The sequence below is a fragment of the Saccopteryx bilineata genome, chromosome 4, assembly GCF_036850765.1.
Source record: "Saccopteryx bilineata isolate mSacBil1 chromosome 4, mSacBil1_pri_phased_curated, whole genome shotgun sequence".
Taxonomy (NCBI): Eukaryota; Metazoa; Chordata; class Mammalia; order Chiroptera; family Emballonuridae; genus Saccopteryx; species Saccopteryx bilineata.
In genome coordinates this window covers 245,917,122-245,936,914 of record NC_089493.1, presented here as the reverse complement: position 1 = coordinate 245,936,914, position 19,793 = coordinate 245,917,122, and positions in this window count along the sequence as shown.

Here is a 19,793-nt window from a genome sequence, read left to right as displayed (position 1 = left end):
GGGTTGGTTTCTTCTGAAGCCTATTTCCTTGACTTGCAAATGACATTAGGCCAATCTGATCCTCATCTCCATCAGGAATATAAACAGGAAATCCGGAGAGAGGCTACCCACTGGTAGTGGAAGGAGAAAGAAGAATCATGAACAAAAGTTTTTGAGCCATATGTAAATTAAAGATTGTGTCTTTTTTTTCTTTTACTTAGAGGCGGGGAGGCAGAGAGACAGACTCCTGCATACATCCCACCAGAATCCACCCAGCAAGCCCCCTACAGGGCGATGCTCTGCCCATCTGGAGCTGCTTCTCCATTGCTCAGCAACCAAGATATTTCATCTCAACACTTGAGGGGAGGCCATGGAGACATCCTTAGCACCCGGGGCCAACTTATTTGAATTGAGCAATGGCTACAGGAGGGGGCAGGGAGGTGGGAGGAGAGAAAGATGAGAGATAAAGAGAGAGAGAGAGAAGAGGAAGGGGTAGAGAAGCAGATGGTCGCATCTCCTATGTGCCCTGACCGGAAATCGAACCCAGGACTTTCACACACCAGGCCAGTGCTCTACCACTGAGCCAACTGGCCAGGGCCTAAAGATTATTTCTGATCCCACTGATGGAGGCCTTTGAGCCACTGTGGACCCAGGAGCACCTTGCAGATCCAGTTGCCCTGCACTGCACCCACACTGGGGTTTGGGTTCTGAGGTATCTGAGCAGTTCCATGTGGGTCCAAATAATACAACCTTTTGTTTGAGCTGATTCTGCTGTGTATCTACCTCTTGCAATGGGAACAAACAAAATTTAACATTTTATTTAACCCAATCTGTTCAAAATATTATCATTACAACATAAAATGAATATGAAATTTTAAATAAGCATATTTGACTGCACAACTCTAGGGAACCATTCCAATGGGGCCTCTGCTCCCACTAAGTATACAGATAAAGCCCTTCCAGAAAGTCCCCAAGTTAAAAACATCCAACTTACGTACAACTTGTACTTACAAACGGAGCCCCATAAGGGCTATTGGTAATCAACTGCAGTTGAACATCAGTGAAAATATCATAGAGTTACTCAACTCCCATGGCAAAGAACTAACCTATGAAGATCTTACGGAACTAGAGCAGTAGATGATAGCATGAAGAAAAGAAAACAGAGACCCCAAAACTCCGAGACCTAAAAAGTTTTCTACAAAATTAACTGATGCTTTTCACCTCATTGAAGCAGGCATGGCAAAGTGAGAGAACAAGATCCTGATACAGAGAGGTTCACCCAAGTTTACTGTACAGTTCAAGTTCTGTGCAAACCTCCCTTGATGCCTACTTCAAGACACTGACTCCAGCAGCAGAACCAAACCCTGACTCTCTAACTCCAGTCCCATCCTCGCCCAACAAGCCCATCATCTTCTGCATCATCCAAGATTGTTTAAGGTTGTATTTGAAAATGTCTAAGTATTATATTTATATGCACAGAAAGGTAAAACTAAATACTTTGTTAAGACAAGCATCTGTCTAAATTGGATTTAATAGGTACCTGTTCCAACTTTCATACAAATTTAACTTAAGAACAAACCTACAACCTGACCTGTGGTGGCACAGTGGATAAAACATTTATTTTATTTTATTTTATTTTATTTTATTTTATTTTTTGGATAAAGCATTTACCTGGAACAATGACATTGCTGGTTCAAAACCCTGGGCTTGTCCGGTCAAGGCACATATGGGATTGATGCTTCCTGCTCCTCCCCCACTTCTCTCTCTTTCTCTCTCTGAAATGAATAAAAGCTTTTAAAAAATACATTTAAAATTTTTTTTAAATAAAGAACAAACCTACAGAACTATCTGGTTCACAACCCGGGGCTCCCTGAATCTGGATCATTCGGGTCCTAAGCTCATCCTTTCCTTTATTGTCTAAATTGAGTGATTTTGTTTCTCCAGAATCTTAACTCCAATGATCTGGGTGCACAAAAGGGACAAATTTACCTGGGAGCATATAAAGAACCCATGCTTTTAGGTTTGGATATTAGAATAAGATTGGGATGATTTGCCAACCTGGAAAAATGTGTCAAGGATTCCATATCATGAACTCACCCAGCTCGCACCATGGAGGTAGGGGCGCCCTGGAAACATAAAACAGTGTCCAGCTCTGTCTCACTGTAAAAACAGCTATTACAGAGTGGACATTGGTATCCCCCTGCCCCTACAGTCAAAGAAACTGAAACTGAGAGGTGGTGTGGCTTTCTGGAAGCCACTCACCAGTGGTAGTAAAGTCAAGATTCAAGCCAGGATCCCTCTAATTCCAAAAGTGGTGCTTTTCATGGTGCTTCAGGTATCAGGGACTTAGGTTTAAAAATAACCGTTCTAGCCTGACCAGGAAGTGATGCAGTGGATAGAGTGTCAGCCTAGGATGCAGAGGACCCACTCTCAAAACCCCAAGGTCATTGACCGGAGCACAGGGTTGCTGAGTTGAGCATGGGATCATAGACTTGACTCCATGGTCGTTGGCTTGAGCCCTAAGGTTGCTGGCTTGAAACCCAAGATTTGAGCCCAAGGTTACTGGCTTGAGCAAGGGGTCACTGGGCTTGGCTAAAGCCCCCCAGTCAATGCACATATGAGAAAGCAATCAATGAACAACTAAGGTGACACAGCTATGAGTTGATGCTTCTCATCTCTCTCCCTTCCTGTCTGTCTCTCTCTCTGTCTCACTAAAAAAATTAAAAAATAATAATAAAATAACTGTTCCAGAAAACAAAATCTAAGGTAAAGTAGGAAGTGTTGCTCTGGTTGTTTTAGTATGTTATTCAGGTCCCAGCCTCAAGTACTCTGCGCACGAAAGCCTTCTCTGTGTGGCAGGCAGAGCAAGCTGATCCCAGCACCGGGGGAAACTCGGCTTCCCTCCCTTCCTGCTCTGCTGAAAAAAGTCTGGGGCCAGGCCAGCCTGCACCTTGCTGGCCAACGTGTTGGGTAGAAGCAAAAGCCATACTCCTTGTTTGGTGAAGGGAGAGGGATAAGATGACATCTGTTAAGCACACAGCGCATCTTGGAATCACAGCTCTCTCCCAAGCTTTCCTCGTGACCTTTGGATCTACCCTTAGCATGCCATGCTGCCTGCAGGAGACTCGTTCTCCTGCTCCACTCTCTGGAATTGCTCCTCAGACCCAGCCCAGGCCCCTTGATCCCTAGCATGCATTAAAAAACTCACCTATGTGGGCCTGAGTTTAATTACACTCGTCAGGCAAGGGATTTGGGGAGCTTTAATTTAAGGCTGATGTTGAATGCTTTTAAATTATTTTAAATTTTCTGAGGCACCTAGGTGCAATACACACCTTTTATAAATTACAGAGCAAATGCTGTGGAGGCTCGGTGCACAGAAGGGGCAAGGATCAGAACAGATCCCCAAAGGATGAAATACATTTCTGGCAACGAGGAAGACCTTAGCGCACACCCGTCATTATTGTTAATGGGACTGGGGTGTTTAACTCACTCTCGGGGCGCGCTACAATGCAAACTTGGCTCTTGGGATTCAGTTTCTCGCTGCTCCCTTCCTGCTCAGTAGCACTGAGCCCTGGTGAAATGTGTGTCAAGTTCTTCAAAACAATTATTGCTGCTAGAGGAAAAATGATCAGCAAGGTACTCTGAAGTTAACACCTCCTCAGAGCTGGAAATGGAAATAAATTCTAGAAACGTTTGCATTCTGTTTAATATGAATCTTCAGACATCTGTGCTGCCATGTGCAAAACAGGAGAGGGATTTTTTAACAGATGATAATGAGTTTATGAAGGCGCTCGCAAGACCCACAGGCCAGAGTAATGAACTGGTGGCCACACTCGCATTCTCGCCACAGTTCTGCTGCGTGGCTGTGGGTGAGCTACTTCAGCTCTCCAGGCCTCCTTTTGGGAGTCTAACTAACAGGGGTGTTTAAATCAATAATTTATGTTAGAAGCTAAATAATGATGCAAGTTGCTGGTAAGAGTGCAGGAAGTCCCATCACATGCCACTGACATCCTTCAAAATGAGTAGAGCAGCAAGATGTCTAAATGATTGCTCCTGTGGAAAGGTGTGTAACCCCTGTGACCCAGATCCTGTTAGTTCCTGGACAGAGAGGAGATTTGGGAGAAAAGCCCAAGGATAGGATGGGAGAACCCCTCCACCAAGAACATACCACTTATAGTTAGAAATAGAGCCAGAAAAAAAAAAGTTTTTTAAGTGAGAGGAGGGGAGACAGAGACAGACTCCTGCATGCACCCTGAGCGAGATCCACCTGTACTGGCGATCCTCTGCCCATATAGGGCCATTGTTGGCAACTGAGCTATTTTTTAGCACCTGAGGTAGAGACTCCATTCTCAGCACCCAGGGCCAACTTGCTGGGACCAGTCAAGCCATGGCTGCGGGAGGTGAAGAGAGAACGAGAGAGAGTGAAGGGGGAGAGGGAGGAATGGAGAAGGGGAGGGATGGGGAAGGGGAGGGGTGGAGTTTCAAACCCAGGACATCCACATGCTGGGCGGATGCTCTACCACTGAGACACCTGGCCAAGGCTTAGAGCCAGAAAATTCTGACACAAGTTCCAAGGTATAAACTAGGATGTTAAAATGGGTCTTGTTATGTCTCAGTTTTGGTTGAGGCACCAGAGGCTGAGAAGTGTCAGTGAACAGTAGGAGCCAAGAAAACCCCATCCAAAGCAAGGTATTACATTGTTTATCAAGCCACCATGGAGATCTGTCCCCTAGCCATAATCTGTCTAGAGAATACAAAAGGGCTGAGGCAAGAAAGTTGCCAGACCTTCTCTGAAGAGAGGTAACAGTGCCCCATGAGTCCTGCAGGTGCTCCCTCCTACATTGGGGTCAAGAGGGAAGGACAAAACTACCCTCTTTTCAATCCAGCTGAGATGGGCTTCAAAAGAATCACCTGGAAAGTCTGACTTGTGTCCCCTGGAGTATGTTGGGGACATAGGCTGGGTCAGACGCACACTTCAAGAAATCCACAGGCAGAGGCTTGCTGAAGCAGCCTGGTAGTAAAGTAGAGAAGCATATTGAGAGCTAACTGCCTTTCCACAATGGCAACTTACCTCGATGTGGGGCTCCAGGAAGGGATCTGGCTTGGCCAACTCCTAAGGACTACCAAGAGGTAAATAGGACCCAACAGTGTTAATGGACTGTTGAATGTTTAGGGGCTGAAAGTGTTGGGGAGCAAAAGGCAACAGGGTCTTTGCAGTTAGATTTTTGGGGGACAGAGGTGTGGGGAACCGGCAGTAAGCTGATAGTCTGCCCAACCCCCCACCTCACTTGTTCTGTGAGGTTGCTAACGGCTATTTTTTCCCACACCTTCATGTTAGCTGTGGTGCTGGATTGTTTATACTCATCCTATCTCCCATGGCCCTTAGAAAGACTGGAGGCAAAACTTTGTTTTGTGAAGTTAAGATGTTATGCATGGTGGGGGTTTTCTGCACTTGGTAGAATTCTTGGGTTGCCTTGGAAATGTGATCAGAGATCTCTTTGATTTGCTAATGGCTTCACTTTGCCCTAAAAATAAAGCAGGTAGGGGGGTGAAGAGGGCACTCTGTTCTTGCCATCAGCACTGCAGAGGCTTCCTGATCCCATCCTTTTTCTCTTTAAGCCTATTTTCTTAATTCTGCACAGTTCCCACTCAGGACCTGAAATTACTAGCCATGCTGGCTCATGGCATGAAGGAGAAAAGGCACTTTTTTTTTTTTAATGAAGTAAGAGGCAGGGAGGCAGAGAGACAGACTCCGGCGTACACCCTGACTGGGATCCACCCAGCAACCCCCGTCTAGGCCTGATGTCCTGCCTGTCCTGCTGCTGCTCCATTGCACAGCAACAAGCCGTTTTAGCACCTGTGGTGAGGCCATGTGGCCATCCTCAGTGCCTGGGCCAACTTGCTCATTCAAACCCTGGCTGTGAGAGGAGAAGGGGGAGAGGAGTAGAGAAGCAGATGGTCGCTTATCCTGTGTGACCTGATCAGGAATTGAACCCGGGACTTCCACAAGCCGAGCCAATGCTCTACCACTGAGCCTACGGGCCAGGGTGAGAAAAAACATTTTAATAGGTGATAATGCCTGTTGTAGATAAAAGCCCCCAAGAAAGGAATGTCCTCCACAAAAACAAACAGAAAGGCCCCTGTTGGGAATGTGTCAAACCAGGAGGCAACAATGTGAGTTACAGTGATGTCAGTCACATACAAACTTTCCTGTCATCACCTCACCCCTCTGCACCCTCCCCAAGCCCTGGAGGAGCCAGAAGCAGCCCGGTTAAGTGAGGAGGGGGATATGGGGACGTAGCCAACCAGTTTTCCAGGCGACTGCTAAGGCCCAAGCTAGGAGGAAGGAAACTTAATTTTTGAATTAAGTTTGAGGTTTTAATTATTATAGCAGACTGTATATTTTTCAATTATTGAAATGAATCTATTCTTAAAACTTGAAGCAACCAGAAGATTTTTTAAATCTAAGAATGACAGTAAAAGCCATGATATCTGCCCAACTATTCATCCCACAGGGTGGGTAAAAATTGGTTAACAGAATGGGTTTTGCCTGACCAGGCAGTGGTGCAGTGGACAGAGAGTCACCCTGGGATGCTGAGGACCCAGGTTTGAAACCCTGAGGTCACCAGCTTGAGCGCAGGCTCACCAGCTTGAGCGCGGGTCATCAGCTTGAGTTTGGGATGAGAGCCATGACCCCATGGTCGCTGGCTTGTGCCCAAAACTCACTGGCTTGAAGCCCAACGTTGCTGGCTTGAGCAAAATGTCACTGGCTCAGCTGGAGCCCCCCGGTCAAGGCACATATGAGAAAGCAATCAATGAACAGCTAAAGTGCCACAACTACCAGTTGATGCTTCTCAACTCTGTCTCTGTCTCTCCCTCTTTCTCTCTCACTTAAAAAAAAAAAAAGAATGGGTTTGTAAAATTAACAGTGAGAAAGAGTAAATTTTTTAAAAATGTATTCACTAATTTTAGAGAGAGGAAGGGAAAGAGAGAGAGAGAGAGAGACATCCATCTTTTTCTGTATGTGCTCTGATCCAGGATCGAACTGGCAACCTTTGTGTATCAAGATGACACTCTAACCAACAGAGCTATCCATTCAGGACAAAAAAGAGTAAAATCGTTTGCTACAGTGCACCCCATTGAGTTCAGGCCATTCAATGTGCCAGTTATGTATACTTCAGGGGCTGCGGTGTACTAGCAAGGCCTCTGGTACAGGTCTGACTGGGTGAGCACAGTCAGTCCATTCGCCCACCCAGTGTGGCCTATGATGACAAGGAAGCCACATTGCTCCCTGGACACAGTGCTAAGAAAAGTTTAGAGATGTGTCGCCTCTTCCAGTCCCTGAATGTTTAGTTGGTATCTCAGAATAAGTACACTTCCTGAAGCGCTTCATTTCATCTAGAATGTCTATTTGAGTCATAATTACTCTTAGATAGGAGAAATTTCATTTCATCAATTATATACTAAAACCCAGAGAAGTTAAGGCTTTTTGCTAATGTTACTGTTCTTTTGGCTGCAAATGATAAAAACCAAACCAGAAACAGAAAGAAAGGAAGGAAGGAATAAAAGAAGAGAAGGAGAAAAGGAGGGAAGGAGGGAAGAAGGATGAGAGAGAGAAGAAAAATGCAAAGAGGGGGAACATTTTCCTGTACCTAAAAAGTCCTGGTATTATTTGTGCAGGTATGGCTGTATCCAGGTGCTCAATTAATGTTGTCCTAAATGTACCTTTCTCCATTTCTTGGCAATGCATGTTATTTTTTTATGAGGTGGCAAAAAAATAAAAAAAGACCATCAGAAGTTCTTGCTTTGTAGTCTATCAACTGGGCAACCCTAGCAAAAATAAAAAAAAGATTATACTCAGTAGTTTCAATAAAACTCACTGTTTGAATTTCATTGACCAGGTTTAAATTGCGTGTCTAGTACTGAACTAATCCCAATGACGCTGAATGCCCTGGCCTTGCAGACACACTTCCTAGGGTAGGGTGTGGGATCGGCCCCAAGGAACACATGCTGTGTGAGTAGGGAACAGCTGTTACTTGAAGACAGGGATATGGGTGATGGGCAGGCCAAAACAACTGACGTCCACTCTGCACATAGAGACAGTAAGTAAATGTCAAAGCCAAGATGAGAACTTACACTTTTCAATTCCTTTTTATTTTATTTTATTTTTCTTAAGTGAGAAGCAGGGAGGCAGAGAGACAGACTTCTGCACATGACCTGACCAGGATCCACTTGGCAAGCTCCCTACTGGGTGATACTCTGCCCATCTGAGGCTGTTGTTCTGTTGCTTGGCAACTGAACTATTTTAGTGCCTGAGGTGAGGTCTTGGAGCCATCCTCAGAGCTCAGGGCCGACTTGCTCTAACCAAGCCATGGCTTTGGGAGAGGAAGGGAGAGGGGGAAGGGTGGAAAAGCAGATGGTTGCTTCTCCCATGTGCCCTGACCGGGAATCAAATCCAGGACATCCACATGCCAGGCTGGCACTTTCTATTCTTAAACTAAAGATTTTTGTAAGCCCAAAGTAATTTCATTGATGTGCCCCTTTCTTTATATTCTATTAGCCAGTATTACAGGGTAAATTTGGGGTCCAAAAACTCAATTTATCCTGCCTTCTGAGGAAAAGGACCAGCTAAAAGCAAACCCATGTCAATGATATCATTTCACATACAAGACACCAAATAGAACCATTGGCCTCATTCTATTAGTATTGTTCAAGAAAATAACTTGTGCCCTAATTTACTCTGACATGAGAGAAAGCTCTAATTTGATAAACTCATGATTCAGGACTACAGTGGCATTGCTTTCACACAAGTGAGACAAAATTTAGAGTAAGCTGGCAATAGAGTCAAATGTATTCTTCAACGCTCTCTGGAGTTCTGTCAACCTATCACAATTAATTCCTAAGTAGAGAGCCGAATAAGGCTTGTGGACAGAACAGAGTTGTTAATTTGTCAGACAAGCAATCAAGAGCATAAACAGGATGTGTAATGTGAAGTTTGGGGTTTTTCTTCTGTTTATTTACTTGTACAGTATATAAGAAAGTTTTCCTTTTTACTTCAGAGGCATGACAACAAGATTATTAAAAAATCCATATCCCTGCTACACAAAATTTCAGAAGTGCCAATGAAATGAGTTGATTTATGTGGGCGGTTAGCCAGTCACTGATTCTAACCATGCAATGTTTTACCTGAAGTGCAGAAGCATGGACATGGCAGACAAGTGGACTCGGGTGCAGATGGAGCGGTATTTCCATAATCTCTTTTTGACTCCCTGTTTCGTGGATATTAAATTTGGGATTGGAAGTGTGGGCCTGGCTCTGCCACAGCCCAAGAGGAAGTGAGAAGTAGTTGGCAGCTGGAGGGCCATGTACCCTGAGTGTCTTCAAGCCCCTGAACGTGAGTCATGGTGCCTGAAGCAGACACACTGAAAGTGGTTCATGCTGTTTGAGAGTGTAGGGTTCAGTGGATGTAATTTTCAATGCATGTTTAAATAAATCATTGTGTGCATACAAAATTCCTGAAGAAGCCGTGCTTTCCCTGACTCCCCCGATGTGAAGCCTGCACCTTGGAGGGGTAAGTGATTTATGCATGGCCTGTCAATTACCAATCTGTACTGAAGTTTGGACGATGGCCAAGCACTCAATGAAGGTAACTTCAAAGACTAACAAACTTTCATCTGTCCTCCCGTCCTTTCTTCCATCTATCCATCCATCCATCCCACAAATATACATATTTCCAAGTGCCTACCTGTGCCAGATTGCAAATGAGACCTGGTCTGACATCTGGAAGCATAAAGCATCAGGGAAGCACACACTGGAGCAACAGTTCCAGGAATGATGAGTATTAGTAGGACTGCAGAACCAGGGCCTGACCAAGGGGGGCTCTGCTTTCTGGAAACACTACTGCCCCAGGTGGAGGTCTCTAAGTGTGTCACAGCCAACTTGGGACAACAGCTGGAAGGACGCGGCTGCCTGCCGGGGCGCCCCGCACAGAAGGCAGGCTTTGTGCTGTCTCAGTGTGGAAACTCTGACTGGGGCACCGAGGGCTTTCAGATGGATTTCCTATCATTTATCTTCTTATCAAAAGGTTTAATCACTTTCCGCTCTCCTGACAGTAGGGGAATAATGAGTTTATTCTACCCCTACCAATACAATGCACAATAGAAACAGTTCAGAGACTATTCAGCCTCTAAAATGAATGTTTTTATTATATACACATCATTAAAACCACAGTAAAAGGAATGTTTAAAGAAAAAAATAAACCTCAGTAATCCCACGCACAGCTATTGCACATCGCTGGCTGGGCTTTGTGGCACACACCAAGATAAATTTTACGCAAGAACTGGTTGTCATGTCATTTCCCCATAAAGCTGAATATACTCTGACATGAAATGGAGCTGTGGCTTTCAGAGAAGAAAGCATGTTTCCTCATGATTTTCAGCATCTCTGTCCAGAACAAGAAAGTCCTTAGAAACTGCACTAATTACAGTGGTTTCTGCACAGAGTTGGATTGCTTCAGCCTTGCTCTGGAAACAGTTAAAAATCGCCTTACATTCCTGAAGGGCAAGGTCTGTATCATATACCTTGATGCCTCAATTAGCTTGCCCCCTAAACAAAGCTCCTTTCTATGAAGTCAGACATATTAAATAACAAAAGCAGACGAAACCGAGACGTTCTGAGTGGCTGTGGCCCTCAGGACTCTTAAGGCTGGCTCTGTGCAGAACACTCCAGTCTCCAAAGGGATTCTGGCTCCCCCAGACTCTCTTTTCTGTCCTCTCTCTCAGGTCAGAGTCAGAGCCCTCATCTCCTCTCCACCAACAACAAAAGGGAGAGCTCTTTGCCATTCATCCGTCAGCTCACCTTGTGAAAGAATTCTCCACTGATATTGTCACTTGGGTTGTGTTTAACCTTTTCCTCCAGTGGGAACGATAAAGGTAGATTTTAGGCACTTGCCGGTGGGTGAAGAGGAATGGGGGAGGGTGCAGATGAGCCCTAACAGCACTCTCCAGCCTTGCTGCTCAAAATGTTGTCACTGGACACGCAGCACACACATGCCCCGGGAGCGTGTTCGGAATGCAGAAGCTCAGGCCCACCCAGCGGCACTGGACCGGAACCTCCAGACGCCACGTGGTGCTGATATTGCTGGTCGGGGACCACACTGTGAGAACCACTGCCCTAGAACCCTTCAGGGAATCTACCCTCCTGCAGAATCCTCCTGGAGTGTTTCCTGTTGGGAGGAGAAGAAGTGGTTCAGGGGGCTCTCGTTTCCTTTTCGGCAGGGCAGCACACTTGGGGTGCAAAACCCCCTTCCCATTTGCTGCTGCCAGCTGCCGCCCAGGGGCAGCGACCCTGAGCCCCTACCTCCTCTCCCCCTGCCCTCACATCTGCTCAGGCCTACCCCTCTGCCTTCAGGAGTTCCAACATAAACCGCCAGGCACATGGGATTCCATTCAGTGATCACAGCAAATCTGAATCATGTGGTATGAAATAATGTGACTTGACTGTTTCATGTTATATACAAAATTGGAATTAATATGAACTGTCCAAATTTTTAAAAAGATCCATCAAGAATTGCATAATTTCAACACCAGTAAAACCCTTGGGAACAGCATACTTTACCCACATGTCAGGCCTACAAATGTGTGCCATTCTTTCTCGGGACCTGTAATCTGTGACGCTACTTATTGTTTACATGTATCAAACATATATCATGGTGACAATTTGGCTAATAATAACCTTTGCTGATATAATTTATTATCTTTTTAAAATCCATGATAGCAGTATCATCTATAAGATCCCTAAATGTTGGTGCTCGTGCTAAGGCTGATAAAAAGCATCCCCAAATTGCCTGGCCTGTAGTGGTGCAGTAGATAAGGCATTGACCTAGAATGCTGAGGTCACTGGTTCAAAACCCTGGGCTTGCCCAGTCAAGGCACATACAAGAAGCAACTACTATGAGTTGATGCTTCCTGCTCCCCTTTTTTTTCTCCCTCTCTCTCAAATCAATCAATAAAAAAATCTTTAAAAAGCACCCCAAAATAAAATTTTTGCACCAGAAGTTAGATATGGTAAAATGCCGCAATAAAACCTATCTGCACACACTGATGTACTCTTAATGTAGGGAAAGGCTATGCAAAATTTTAAAGATCTTGTAGGGTGTGCGGCACAGCATTAACCCTTTGAATAGCATGAACGTTCATGTACATCCTCGTGCCTTCTGACCATCCAGAGTATGATCGTACATGTGTAAGGCAACATTAAAAAAAGGCAAATGTATGTTCTTCTTGTTTCCATAAATTGGTTATCAAACAAACATGATTTTAAGTTAAAAAAATTGTAACTGGAACTAGTTTCATTTTCTGAAAAAAAAACCTCACTCCCAGGGGTCAGTGAGCATGAAAAAAACTCTAAGGGTTAAAGCAAAAAGACAACATAGAAATTACAGGTTTATGTTCTCCTGGAACACATACCGCTGTCTTTATATTTATTGCTATGGGAAATTTTGTGTTGAATTATAAAGGTCTTCAAAAAAAAAATCATTCCTTGCATAAAATGTGACCATGACATGTATGAGAATATTTCATTCCTCAGGTCACTGAAGTCATAAATGTGCCCTGATGTGCCCAGATGAGTTCCCCCATGGTTGGGGACCTCGTCTCCTTTCTGGGTGAGGTCCCACAGTCTCTCTTTGTCCCCTGGGGCCTCATACATTGCCTTGCATGCAGTAGACACACAAAAACATGATTATTTTACCATTTCCAATAAGTGATCTGGTTTTTCACTCTTTCTTTGTTCTTTTTTTTTTTTTTTTTTTAATTCAGGCTGGTAATATTTTTTAGCTCTGGCTGTGAGCAGGACTCCGGTCTGCTCCACTGGGTGGGTGTTTGGCTTCCCAGTGCCTCACTTTCCCCTTTGTGAAGAGATTTGCCCTAGGCTGAGAGTCATTGCTCAGGGACCTGAAGGAAGGATGCCGATGGTGCCCTTCAGAAGTGAGGCTGGGCAGGGGCCCGGGCGGCGTCTCCAGCACTGGGGAAGGGTGTGCAGTCCATGGGCAGGGGCCCGGGCGGCATCTCCAGCACTGGGGAAGGGTGTGCAGTCCATGGGCAGGGGCCCGGGCGGCATCTCCAGCACTGGGGAAGGGTGTGCAGTCCATGGGCAGGGGCCCGGGCGGCGTCTCCAGCACTGGGGAAGGGTGTGCAGTCCATGGGCAGGGGCCCGGGCGGCGTCTCCAGCACTGGGGAAGGGTGTGCAGTCCATGGGCAGGGGCCCGGGCGGCGTCTCCAGCACTGGGGAAGGGTGTGCAGTCCATGGGCAGGGGCCCGGGCGGCGTCTCCAGCACTGGGGAAGGGTGTGCAGTCCATGGGCAGGGGCCCGGGCGGCATCTCCAGCACTGGGGAAGGGTGTGCAGTCCATGGGCAGGGGCCCGGGCGGCGTCTCCAGCACTGGGGAAGGGTGTGCAGTCCATGGGCAGGGGCCCGGGCGGCGTCTCCAGCACTGGGGAAGGGTGTGCAGTCCATGGGCAGGGGCCCGGGCGGCGTCTCCAGCACTGGGGAAGGGTGTGCAGTCCATCTGCACGCCTGTGCCCATTCTTGCTCTGGAGTCAGGGGCCAGCACAGGTGGGACACAACCGTCCCATCCTTTTCCCGTCTGGAAGGGTCACCTCTCCCGCAGTGGGCGATGTAGGGTTGTGTCTCAGGACAGAGGCGGTTTGCTCTGGGCCTCTCTGGAAAGCGGCTAGTTGGAACTGGGAGTGAGAGCTCTGCTCATTAAGAGGTAACCGAAGGCTGAGGTCAGAGTGGTGGGAAACATTCCTACCTGAGTGTCAAGAGGAGGAGGAGCTGAAGGTCATCAAAGAGGTAGAGTGGTGAGGCCACACGGGACAGTTGCTTTGCCTTCTCCAGCGACACTCCTCCTCAGCCAGCCCCCACCCCTCACGAAGGTTCACAGGGGCCAAGGGAGAAGGGTTGAGTTGAACCATGTGAAATTACCATTTTTAGGTACAAAATGGTTAACTGTTGGCAACTTTCATATGGGTTCAACCTAAAATTACGTCATGGAAAAGCTTGGGGGAGAGGGTGTAAGAGCCTGTGAAGTTCACCTGTGGCAGGAAGTGGACGTGGGGAGGGGGGTGGACAGTGAAGCTGAGCTGCATGGGGTGGTGGCTTTGTTTGTCCTGCACAGTACAGAGGCAGCGTGGGGGGGGTGAGGGGGAGGCAGTGCACAGTGCAGGGGGTGTGGGTGAGAGGGGGAGGCAGTGCACAGTGCAGGGGGTGTGGGTGAGAGGGGGAGGCAGTGCACAGTGCAGGGGGGTGTGGGTGAGAGGGGGAGGCAGTGCACAGTGCAGGGGGTGTGGGTGAGAGGGGGAGGCAGTGCACAGTGCAGGGGGTGTGGGTGAGAGGGGGAGGCAGTGCAGGGGGGTGTGGGTGAGAGGGGGAGGCAGTGCACAGTGCAGGGGGGTGTGGGTGAGAGGGGGAGGCAGTGCACAGTGCAGGGGGGTGTGGGTGAGAGGGGGAGGCAGTGCAGGGGGTGTGGGTGAGAGGGGGAGGCAGTGCACAGTGCAGGGGGGTGTGGGTGAGAGGGGGAGGCAGTGCACAGTGCAGGGGGTGTGGGTGAGAGGGGGAGGCAGTGCAGGGGGGTGTGGGTGAGAGGGGGAGGCATTGCACAGTGCAGGGGGTGTGGGTGAGAGGGGGAGGCAGTGCACAGTGCAGGGGGTGTGGGTGAGAGGGGGAGGCAGTGCAGGGGGGTGTGGGTGAGAGGGGGAGGCAGTGCACAGTGCAGGGGGGTGTGGGTGAGAGGGGGAGGCAGTGCACAGTGCAGGGGGTGTGGGTGAGAGGGGGAGGCAGTGCAGGGGGGTGTGGGTGAGAGGGGGAGGCATTGCACAGTGCAGGGGGATGTGGGTGAGAGGGGGAGGCAGTGCACAGTGCAGGGGGTGTGGGTGAGAGGGGGAGGCAGTGCACAGTGCAGGGGGTGTGGGTGAGAGGGGGAGGCAGTGCACAGTGCAGGGGGGGGTGTGGGTGAGAGGGGGAGGCAGTGCACAGTGCAGGGGGTGTGGGTGAGAGGGGGAGGCAGTGCAGGGGGGTGTGGGTGAGAGGGGGAGGCAGTGCACAGTGCAGGGGGTGTGGGTGAGAGGGGGAGGCAGTGCACAGTGCAGGGGGTGTGGGTGAGAGGGGGAGGCAGTGCACAGTGCGGGGGGGGTGTGGGTGAGAGGGGGAGGCAGTGCACAGTGCAGGGGGGTGTGGGTGAGAGGGGGAGGCAGTGCACAGTGCAGGGGGTGTGGGTGAGAGGGGGAGGCAGTGCACAGTGCAGGGGGGTGTGGGTGAGAGGGGGAGGCAGTGCACAGTGCAGGGGGTGTGGGTGAGAGGGGGAGGCAGTGCAGGGGGGTGTGGGTGAGAGGGGGAGGCATTGCACAGTGCAGGGGGTGTGGGTGAGAGGGGGAGGCAGTGCACAGTGCAGGGGGTGTGGGTGAGAGGGGGAGGCAGTGCAGGGGGGTGTGGGTGAGAGGGGGAGGCAGTGCACAGTGCAGGGGGGGTGTGGGTGAGAGGGGGAGGCAGTGCACAGTGCAGGGGGTGTGGGTGAGAGGGGGAGGCAGTGCAGGGGGGTGTGGGTGAGAGGGGGAGGCATTGCACAGTGCAGGGGGATGTGGGTGAGAGGGGGAGGCAGTGCACAGTGCAGGGGGTGTGGGTGAGAGGGGGAGGCAGTGCACAGTGCAGGGGGTGTGGGTGAGAGGGGGAGGCAGTGCACAGTGCAGGGGGGGGTGTGGGTGAGAGGGGGAGGCAGTGCACAGTGCAGGGGGTGTGGGTGAGAGGGGGAGGCAGTGCAGGGGGATGTGGGTGAGAGGGGGAGGCAGTGCACAGTGCAGGGGGTGTGGGTGAGAGGGGGAGGCAGTGCACAGTGCAGGGGGTGTGGGTGAGAGGGGGAGGCAGTGCACAGTGCGGGGGGGTGTGGGTGAGAGGGGGAGGCAGTGCACAGTGCAGGGGGATGTGGGTGAGAGGGGGAGGCAGTGCAGGGGGGTGTGGGTGAGAGGGGGAGGCAGTGCACAGTGCGGGGGGGGTGTGGGTGAGAGGGGGAGGCAGTGCACAGTGCAGGGGGTGTGGATGAGGGAGGCGGAGGCACTACAGGCGGTGTGGGTGAGAGGGGGAGGCAGTGCACAGTGCACGGGGGTGTGGGTGAGAGGGGGAGGCAGTGCACAGTGCAGGGGGTGTGGGTGAGAGGGGGAGGCAGCATGGGGATGGGGGTGTGGATGGGTGGGGAGGCAGTGCAGGGGGTGTGGGTGAGAGGGGAGGCAGTGCACAGTGCAGGGGGGTGTGGGTGAGAGGGGGAGGCAGTGCACAGTGCAGGGGGTGTGGGTGAGAGGGGGAGGCAGTGCAGGGGGGTGTGGGTGAGAGGGGGAGGCAGTGCACAGTGTAGGGGGTGTGGGTGAGAGGGGGAAGCAGTGCACAGTGCAGGGGGTGTGGGTGAGAGGGGGAGGCAGTGCACAGTGCAGGGGGTGTGGGTGAGAGGGGGAGGCAGTGCAGGAGGTGTGGGTGAGAGGGGGAAGCAGTGCACAGTGCAGGGGGGTGTGGGTGAGAGGGGGAGGCAGTGCACAGTGCAGGGGGATGTGGGTGAGGGGGGGAGGCAGTGCACAGTGCAGGCGGGTGTGGGTGAGAGGGGGAGGCAGTGCAGGGGGTGTGGGTGAGAGGGGGAGGCAGTGCAGGGGGTGTGGGTGAGAGGGGGAGGCAGTGCAGGAGGGTGTGGGTGAGAGGGGGAGGCAGTGCAGGGGGGTGTGGGTGAGAGGGGGAGGCAGTGCAGGGGGTGTGGGTGAGAGGGGAAGGCAGTGCAGGGGGTGTAGGTGAGAGGGGGAGGCAGTGCACAGTGCAGGGGGTGTGGGTGAGAGGGGGAGGCAGTGCACAGTGCAGGGGGTGTGGGTGAGAGGGGGAGGCAGTGCAGGGGGTGTGGGTGAGAGGGGGAGGCAGTGCACAGTGCAGGGGGGTGTGGGTGAGAGGGGGAGGCAGTGCACAGTGCAGGGGGTGTGGGTGAGAGGGGGAGGCAGTGCAGGGGGTGTGGGTGAGAGGGGGAGGCAGTGCACAGTGCAGGGGGTGTGGGTGAGAGGGGGAGGCAGTGCAGGGGGTGTGGGTGAGAGGAGGAGGCAGTGCACAGTGCAGGGGGATGTGGATGAGGGAGGCGGAGGCAGCATGGGATGGGGGTGTGGATGCGGGGGAGGCAGCTGGGGAGGGGGTTGCGGATGAGGGAGTAGATTATTCCTGTGAGCTGGCTTCAGACTCCCATTGCCTTCATCGCCTTGCTTGGTAATGATTTGTTTTCAGGTGTCTGACACCCAGTGGAGGATCCAACAAATAGTGACTGAATTTGAGCAGAAGCCTACAGATAACACAGCATTCCTATGGAGAACTAGTACCTAGGAACCTTCAAGGGTAAGGAATAGGACACAGTATTTCTGAAAATTATTTGGCCACAAAATATGTTGTTTTCGTGGAGCATTTCCCAGGACTGGTGTTTTCCCAGAATGTATTTTGGACATTCAGACAGAGGTTGAGCTGAAACATATCAATGCATCATCTATGGAAAAGAAATTAATAGTGTAAACTAGATGTCAAGGTAGAAATAGTAAAATACTTAGGAGAGGGAGGAAAAACTGTTTCCAAAGACCTGAGAAGTATTTCAGAAGCAGCAAGTACATATAAATAATTGATATATTAATAATAATTTAATTATTCATTAAAATAGTTCCTTAAAGATATGGATGAAGCAAGACTAGTGCAGCCTCGCTGAAAATATACACTTGAAAGTAATATGATTTCATTGCTTCAAATATATTCTATCTTTTCAATAATTCAAACTAGTCCCACCATTTTGTTCTGTACTTAAAAGATTTTAATCTAGCCATTTAATTCACTAGAAAATATGTGAAAAGTACTGTTCTTGATATCTATAAAGATGAATCCGGAAGAGAATTTGCCTTCAAGGAGATTATTATGGGGAGAGGTGCTAAGCCAGGTAGATTAGTTTAAATGACTATTCTTCAAAGTAGAAAGTGATAAGCGGTAAGTAAAAGACACAGACAAGTGCTGGGGATCCTGTGGGAGGGAGGCTGCTTCCGGCTGTGGGGTGAGAGACGTCTCTGTACAGGGAACTCTAGCTGGGAAGGCAAGCGGTGGGCAAGGAAGGCCGTGACTGCCGGGAGGAAGGTGCTTCCTCTAGTGGGCACCACGGATCGTGTTAAGACATTTCAGCAGTAAGTCTGTACAGTTAATTAAGTAGCCAAAAGATGGCTTGATTCTGTAAATGATAAGGAGCCACCAAGTGTGCGACCAGAGGAGCGGCCGGGGACCAGCAGTGACAGTGGGTGTGTGAGAGGCAGAACCAGCAGCCACCAGCCCACAGAAGAGGAGACGTAAGAGGCTTTATGGGATACTACTGCATTCTGTGCATTTTAGAAATTTGAAATCCTCCGCTTGGCTCTGTATGCCTTGGTGCTATCATGTTCCACCAACGCCCAGCCAAGAGTAGGCAAGGAGATCCTGGCACTATACCCCAAGTGATTTCCCAAATGAATGAGAATGGAAAGTGCCCTTTGGATCCATGCTGTTTATAAGACAGTGTAGGAGCAAAATGAATGAGGCCAGGTCATTCCAGCGTGAGAACAATACCCCATCACCCTCACACACGGTTATGGCTCTGAGGGGGTGCCACCACGTGAGTAGGTATATGGGCAAGTAAAAACCTAAGCATGGTATGTGGGCTCACTATAGCTTATAGCCAGTACTTTCACCATGACTGAACACCTACCAGGTGTTCTCATTCCATGTCCATATCAATCCATGCATTGTATTAGCCCCATTTTATACACTTTATAAGAAAACCTAGACTCAAAAAGCTAAAAGAAGCAAACGTGCAAGCCAGTAGCTGTCTCGATTTGAACCCAGCTCCTTTTGACCCCAAACCCAAAGCTCCACATAAGTCACACCGTCGCCTCATCAACACAAACTGCCCACCTTCTCAGACCCTTGTGGTCAGGGAGGGAGGGGAAGTGGGGGCAGGCACACACCAGGACGAAGTCTGGTCACTTACAGGGCCATTTTGAAGCTCAACTGTGAAAGTAAATTTTCAACTCTGAAGTAAGACTTTTATTAACAGGCATATCTTGGTTAAGGGATAAGGGTAGTGCAGGAGCTGTGCCAACATGGTTTCTTACAAAACAAGACAAAACCCAGCACAACTGGCACAATGGGGCCCTAATGGGAGGAACAGGCATTTAGCAGGGTGGTCGAAGGATGCGGCCCTGAAGGATGCTGGAGGAGTTAAGAATGAACTCATCTCCCAATCCTAATCCTGTGGGACTGGACACGCTCCCCGGCTGTCCTGCCCTTTGGTTCTCAAGCTCTGAGTGTAATAATTCCACAGGTAAGGGCTAGGCCCGGGGAACACCTTCCCTGCTGACAGCTTCCTTATGGTGCCTGCATAGTGTTCGTCCTTCTTGCCTGGCCCCAAGCCTCTGACCAGGTGCTTGTGCTAATAGACAGCTAGGAGCCAAAGCCACCACAAGTGACACTGCTGAGGGATCTGGTCTGGGTCCATGAAGTTGTTCTGCCACCAGGAGAGAAATGTATCCAAACAGACACCAGCAAAACCTCCTTTTTTCTGGTAGCAGAGGGGATCTGTGTCTCCCCACAGTGTGCACAATAAATCTCTTCAAAGACACCAGCTCCATTATTAGCAAGACAGGTAATAGCAAATGTTGGAGAGGCTGTGGAGAAAAAGGAACCCTCATACACAGTTGGTGGGAATGTAAAGTAGTACAACCATTATGGAAGAAAGTA